Source organism: Nicotiana tomentosiformis, chromosome 11 (genome assembly GCF_000390325.3).
Source record: "Nicotiana tomentosiformis chromosome 11, ASM39032v3, whole genome shotgun sequence".
Lineage (NCBI taxonomy): Eukaryota > Viridiplantae > Streptophyta > Magnoliopsida > Solanales > Solanaceae > Nicotiana > Nicotiana tomentosiformis.
The window spans coordinates 859,128-866,652 of NC_090822.1; positions in this window are offsets into that span (position 1 = coordinate 859,128).

Consider the following 7,525-nt stretch of genomic DNA (forward strand, 5'->3'; position numbering starts at 1 on the left):
CCTGTAAATCAGTCTTACCATCCCTTCTTTGCCTTAGTTTTGGAACAGAGTTAGACATAAAGGGATTCAAAGAAAAACAAACAATGGAATGAAGAATGAGTTTGAAACAAAAGGTATACCTTTCGGGAAAAGGAAAAGAAGGACTTATCTGAAGTGCATGCGGATTTCAATGAACATGACATGCCTTTTTGGACTGGATGCCTGACCTGCGTAAACCGTCCGACTCTCAGAAATTCATCACAACTTTTGCCTTGAAACCGAGAAACCTTGCCCATGACTGTCAATACCAATGGCTGTGAAGTTCCTCTTTTCGATCAGTAGTGCCCTTTGCGGGTTTTCACCAGCTGACCTCTCTCATTTCTCTTCTCACCATTGCCTTATAGTGCTCTTTGCGAGTTTTCACTAACAAGACTCTCATTTTGGTTTCTTTACTTACCAACGCCTTACAGTGCCCGTGAGAATTTTCACCAATAAGACTCTCTCATTTTATTTCTCTCATTTTGTTGTATCAGATCCAAGTAAATGTATCATCCAATTCTTGAACATTTTCGTTGACTGATCGGAAGGACTTGAAAAGGATTTGGGTAAAACGGATTTGGATTGAATTACAACTTTGGAACCTTTTAGGCGAAACCGTCACCGATCCATTATAACATTTGTCCCAGTTTCAACTTTTGGGGGAATGTGGATTTTTATTTTGGTGTGACTGAACTCTAGAGAGAGGCTGCCTACGTATCCTTTCGGAATCAAGTCAAACGTAGTTCAATGAACTTTGTTTCTGATTTTTTTTTCAATAACACTTTCAGGTTCCGAAGAGGGTAATCAAAGAAAGGGAACCGACTCAAAGGGTTTGCAAAGGATTGGTAGTGTTTGGATAGTGAGAAAGAAAGCCTTCGTCATCCCAATCGGAGCATGTCAAAGTTGTGATAGTAGTCAAACGTAATATGTTTTGACCACATCTGCATTGACAGCTGTCTCGGGATTATTTCCTTCGATGTCTCCCAAATACAGTGCTCCCTTTGGCAACACTTTTCTTATAATGTAAGGACCTTTCCAATTTGGAGCAAATTTCCCTTTGGCTTCTTCATGATGCGGGAGGATACATCTCAGAACGAGTTGCCCCACTTCAAGTTTTCTGGGCCGCACTTTCTTGTTGTAGGCACATGCCATTCTTTGTTGGTACAACTACCCGTGGCAAACTGCGGCCATCCGCTTTTTATCAATCATAGTCAACTGTTCCAAATAGGTTTTGACCCATTTATCATCCTCGATCTCGGCTACAACAATGATCCGAAGAGAGGGAATCTCAACTTCATTGCAATTTTCTATTTATTTTCTTACAAGCCTTGTCTTCAAAACATTTATTTTCTTGATTCATTATTTCGAGGCCTGACAACGTTTTAGGATCTGGGCATGAAGTTCGCAAGAATGTCATGTCATTAAAATCTGCATTAACAGAATTGAAAAGAGAATAAAAAGTGACAAGATTAAGAAAAGAGACATAATATTAATTTCATTTGATTTTTCTAATTTTTAAAGATAGAAGGTTTTACATCAGAAAGTAAGACAATAAAGTAAAACATCTGAATTACACCCTCAAACAATCCGTACGCAGAAAGGATAGCAAGACCGGCTACCGAGTCTCCCGTCTGACAAGGAACTTTTAGGTTTAGCGACCATTTTTTGGATTTTCTTCTGTCTCGGCAATGGTTACCATAGCCTTCAGTGCCGGATCAAATTCCTCATCATCACAGATCATTCTAACGACTGGCCCAGTGTTGTGAGCAGGCAACATATTGTTTGTCATATCAAAAGCCTCATCGTCCCCAAAAACGATTCTTTCGGCTTCACTCAAGTCTTCAAATGCCCTCTTGAGTGTCCAAACAGTCCTCAATATCATGTCCCACTACTCCAGAGTGGTAATCACATCTAGCATCAGCTTGGTGCGAGGGGGACTTGGGGTTTGGCTGGTTCGGGGTCACTGGCTGCAGCAGACCTAGCCCGATTAGCTTTTGAAATAAACTTGAATATGATTCACTAATATGAGTGAACTGATTCTCTCTAAGGCGCTTTCTTGGGCGAGGATTGCATTGGGAAACATTTGATTGGGGATTATATGGAGCTTGGTAGGGACGAACATTTCTGGGATATGGAGCTTGGTTTTGTGTATAATGCTCTAGCCGCGTGTTAGGTTGCGTATTCATCAATGCATAGGAAGGCGGTGCCACTTCATAAGCATCATCTTGATAGGGATAATAGTGATGTGGAACCTTAGGAAGCATATATGATTGGTTGAATGACTTGCGGGGGGGCCCTCTAGTTCGAAACCATCATGGCTCCCTCTTCCTTCCTGTTTATGTTCATCAAACACCCCGAACCATTCTGAACGGTCTGTGATGTGGCCTTAAAGATAACATGACTCAAGATTCGGCCTGTTTTAAAACCATTTTCGACCATCTTCCCAATTTCGATAGCTTCGGCGAACGGATTACCTATAGCAGACATCATGTTCTGAAAGTAGTCCGCCTCTTGGGCCTGTAGAAAGACCGTAACCATTTCTGCTTTGCCCATTGGTGGCTTTACCCTGGCGGCTTACTCGCGCCATTTGACAGCATACCCATAGAAGTTTTTCGCGATTTTCTTTTCCGCGGACAAAGAGTTCTTTTTTTTTTTTTTCACTCTTGATTTTTTTTTTCGCTCTTTGTTTTTCTTTGTTATTTTTTGTCGCTCCTTTCTTTCTTTTTCTCTTTTTTTTCCACTCGGTTTATTAATGGCTATGATCAAATCTGATGGGGATTGCCTACGTATCATGACGTTGCATAAATCAGATCATTACGTAGTTCAGGATACCGGGAACAAAGTACATAAGCTATTTTTTTAATTTGTTCTTTGGGAATTTTTGAAAGAAAGGACTTCTAATGAAAAAGAAAATATTTTTTGGATTTTGATATTTTTGCCTTTAAGTTTCCAAAAGAATGAATTCTAAAGAAGAAAGAAAATATTTTGGATTTTGATTTGAATTTTTTTTCTTTCTTTTTTTTTTTTTGAATGAAAGACTTCGGAAAAGAAGAAAAATATTTTTGGATTTAGTAATTTTTATTTTTGTTTTTTTTGAATTTTCTAAGGAGAGAATTCTAAGAAGGAATTAAGGAAAGGAAAAATATTTTTGGATTTTTTGAAAATTGGGGGCCGGAACCGATGAGGTTTGCCTACGTATCTCACATCCTGTGAGAATCAGACCTGCGTAGTTTGATCAGAAAAGCATGACTTTTTTTTTTGAAAATATTTGGCGTATTTTTGAAATGACTCCATGTTTTTGAAAATTTCGGCAGAGTTTTGGGATTTTCAAATACCTGGATTTTCAAAAATCGGGTAAATTTATCTCTCTTGCCTCACTCTTGGTTTTTTCTTGATTTTCTTTCCTTATTCTAGAAGCCGGTCAACATGCAAGCCGAAACAAACATATACACAAGTAGCACGTAAAAATACATCAGGATGGTCTTTTATATTGGGTACACCTGTCCTAGACGGCCCCAACCCCTGTGTTGAGTCCCCAAAGTCAAATGCACGTGATGCAAACAAACGTTCCTACTAGGGATCCGGCATGAGGCTATGTTATTCTAGGTTTAAATTCTGGGTATGTTGTTCTAGACCTGGCTTACCCGAGTGGACAACTCGAGATTGTGGGGGGAGGGGGGGAAGGCAGCATACCTGGAACACAGAAGCTTCACCGGCTTTGCAACTTGTCCGATCCTGGTTCTAAAATTAGGGGTGACTCTAACAGAAAAGAAGCCACGCGAAGCGCACGCTTCCCAAAAGATTTAGAAGACTCAGAGAGAAGAAAGGTGTCGTAACAATTTATATACAATTCACGGCAATATCAAAGCGTTAAAGGGCGAAAATTAGCACCTTAGGCTCAAACACGTAAAAAATTAGATAATAAACAAAAGCCAAGTATAAAAGTTATCTAAGCTCGAATTCTGAACCCTGAACCAGAAGTTCAGGGTTCGTGTCCCCAACAGAGTCGCCAGAGCTGTCACACCTCCTTTTTCCCGAGGGGATAGAGAGTTTTTCCAATTAAAGTGACATTATTCGAAATGGGATTATTTATTTAGTTGAGAGTCGCCACTTGGAATATTTATGGTGTCCCAAGTCACCAGTTTATTTTAAAATCCCAAATCGAGGAAATTGACTCTATTTAATGGTCCGCGAACATAAAAAGACCGGCTAAGGAATTCTGTTAACCTAGAAAAAGGTGTGAGGCACTCCCGAGTTCCGTGGTTTTAGCACGGTCGCTCAACTATTAATAATTGGCCCGATTATTTGATTTATTACATGTTTAAAAATCCTTTTGTGCATTTTATCTTTTACCGTTTTTTATTATTTTAAACAATTATGGAATTTATTTAAACAAGACGCGATGTCGCGCACTCGCTTGTTTTTGTACATATTGTGAATCGCGTCACGTGAAATGCACCCGCGATCTACGACATGTTGAATTTTATTATTTGAAGTTGGGGTCAAGTCGCATGAAACACGCACTTGAATTTTGAGTTACGTATCGTGACTATGCTACGAGAACCGTACCTATAATTATAATGATTTATTAATCGCGCCTGAAGCAAGCTACGGATATTTATAAGATTGTTGACTCAAACTATTTTGAAATTGTTGTAAGTTCATGAATTATGGAATTATTTGTGGAAGAGTTGAACTTATTATTTATAGAAAAGTGGGCTAGCTTAGAGAAAGATGGGCCAGTTATGTTATTTATTACTTTGGGCCTAATGAGACTAAATCTTTTGGCCTAAAATTATTTCTTCTCCAACAGCCCAAAAATCAATTTCCTTAGAAATAAATCGTGGCCCAAGCAAATTATATGGTTAAATAAACCCTTTATCTGGTTAAATCAACTCAGAACAAAACTTTGCAACTCTAAAATTAACATCATGGTCCAATAAGCATATGAACAAGGAAACAATCAGATTCAAATGATCCAAATATCAATAGAGTGAACTACTACTTCATGCTACCCAATAATCACACAAACAGACAAGAAGGTAAATGGATAAAATAATCAGTGAAGAAAGGGAAACAACGGACCTTTGATATAAATTAACAGAGTTGAAATTACAAGAGTGTTAAACAATTCGACGAGTGTTGACTGGAGCTTTCACCAGCCATGGAACATCGAACTAAAAATCGCGACTTGCAACCCCGATCGACCTTGCAAAATCGGTAATTTAGTGGCTTGTTTTTGCTGGGTTTAAAGCTATTTTTGGAAGGTGATTTTGCTGGATTTTTCGAAAGAAAGACGAAAAAAGAATAACACGAGTAGAAATTTTCTTATCCTAGAAGAAGAAAATAAATTTCTCTCAATTCCCTCCTCCCTCTTTTTTTCTCTATCTCTGTTTTTTCTCTCCCCTCTATTTTTCCCTCCTCCTTCTTTCCTCACATTTTTTCTTCTATTTATAGAAAAAAAAAATCGGAATTTTTCATTTTTTATTTTTTATTTTTTAATTTTTTTAATTAAAAAAAATTCTCACTTCCCATTTTTCTTCTTTTTAAAAAACAAATTCCCCACTTTCCTTTATTTTTGTTATAAATATATTATATTATGGATGTTCATTTAGTACTATGTTGTAAATAAGCTTTCTGAAGAAACTTATCTATATGAGACTCCGTATCTATTTAGTACTCTATTGGAAATAAGTCTGCTGAAGAAGCTTATCCTTTCGGTACCCCATTATGGATAAACATCACCCCCGGTAGAAGATTATCCATATCTGGTACAATGAGCTTATCATTTCAGTACCTCGTTATGGATAAACATCACTCGCGGTAGAAGATTATCCATATCTGGTACAATGAGCTTATCCTTTCAGTACCCCGTATGGATAAACATCACCTCCGGTAGAAGATTATCTATATATGGTGCAATGAGCTTATGCTTTCGGTACCCCATTATGAATAAACATCACCCCTGGTAAAAGATTATCTATATCTAGTACAATGAGCTTATCCTAACGGTACTCCGTTATGGATAAACATTACCTCCAGTAGAAGATTATCTATATCTGATATAGTAGCAACTTACACAGCAGCTTGCAGAAGCAACTTACACAGCATCTTGCTTTCTTCTATAAATAGAGGAGATTTCAGTTCATTATGAATATAAGTTTGAAGTTTGAATAATATATCAGTTTCTCTCTATACTTGTCTTTACTTAATATTCTTTAATTTATAACATGTTATCAGCACGAGACTCTGCCATCTCGAGCAAATACTTTGAAAGTATCGGAGGTACGAACTTTCTTTTTCTAAATAATGTCAAATATTTATAAACTTCAATTTGTAGCCATGGATATATCAGGCAAAAGCTACATGTCTTGGGTGCCTGATACTGAAATTTATCTTGATGCGATGGGTATGACAGATACCGTCAAGGACAAAAATCAAGTATCAAACCAAGACCATGCCAAAGCAATGATATTCATATGCCATCACCTTGATGAAGGCTTGAAAATGGAATATCTCACTATTAAAGATCCAGTCATACAGTGAAATAATGTGAAAGATAGATATGACCACCTGAAGATGGTCGTTCTTCCACAAGCACGTTATGATTGGACTCATCTAAGGCTACAAGAATTTAAATCTATCAGTGAGTATAATTCTGCTATGTTCAGAATTATTTTCCAATTGAAATTATGTAGTGATAATATTATTAATCATGATATGTTGGAAAAAACTTTCATCACTTTTCATGCATCGAATATGCTCCTGCAGCAGCAATATCGAGAGGTGGGATTCAAAAAGTACTCTGAACTTATCTCACATCTTCTTGTAGCCGAGCAACATAATGGGCTATTAATGAAAAACCATGAAAGCTGACCTACTGGTTCTTGTCCATTTCCTTAAGTGAATGAGACAAATTTCCACCAAGCTAAGCGTGGAAGAGGACGTGGCTCCAGTCGTGGACATGACCGTGGTCGGGGAAGAAACTCTAATCATGATAATAATAATGCACCAAACCCTCCTCACCACCAGCAGTGGAAAAGGAAGGAACAAAAGCATGAAGCGGTGCAAGCAGCAAAGGCAGAAAATGCATGCTATAGATGTAGAGAAAAAGGCCACCGGTCACGTACATATCGTACGCCAAAGCACCTGGTTGAGCTGTATCAAGCCTCCCTGAAGAATACAGAGAAAAATGCTGAAGCAAATTTTAGATTTCATGCATTTGGATGTAGCCGATTACTTTGCACTCCCGGAAGTAGAAACAAGTCATGTGATCGGTGATGAATCTGTAGAAATGTAAATATTTTAATTTTTGTTGTTTATAGTAGATAGTATAGTTATGTAATTGTTGTACATAAATAAAAGTTATGATTTGATAATGATGTTTACTATTATATTTATTTTATTTATGTCATTTTGAAGAAATTTTCTCTCATGATACCAGAAGTGTCTGAGAGATATTTGGTAGTACAAAATTTATCTAAAGCTTCTGAAAAGCTAACTGTTT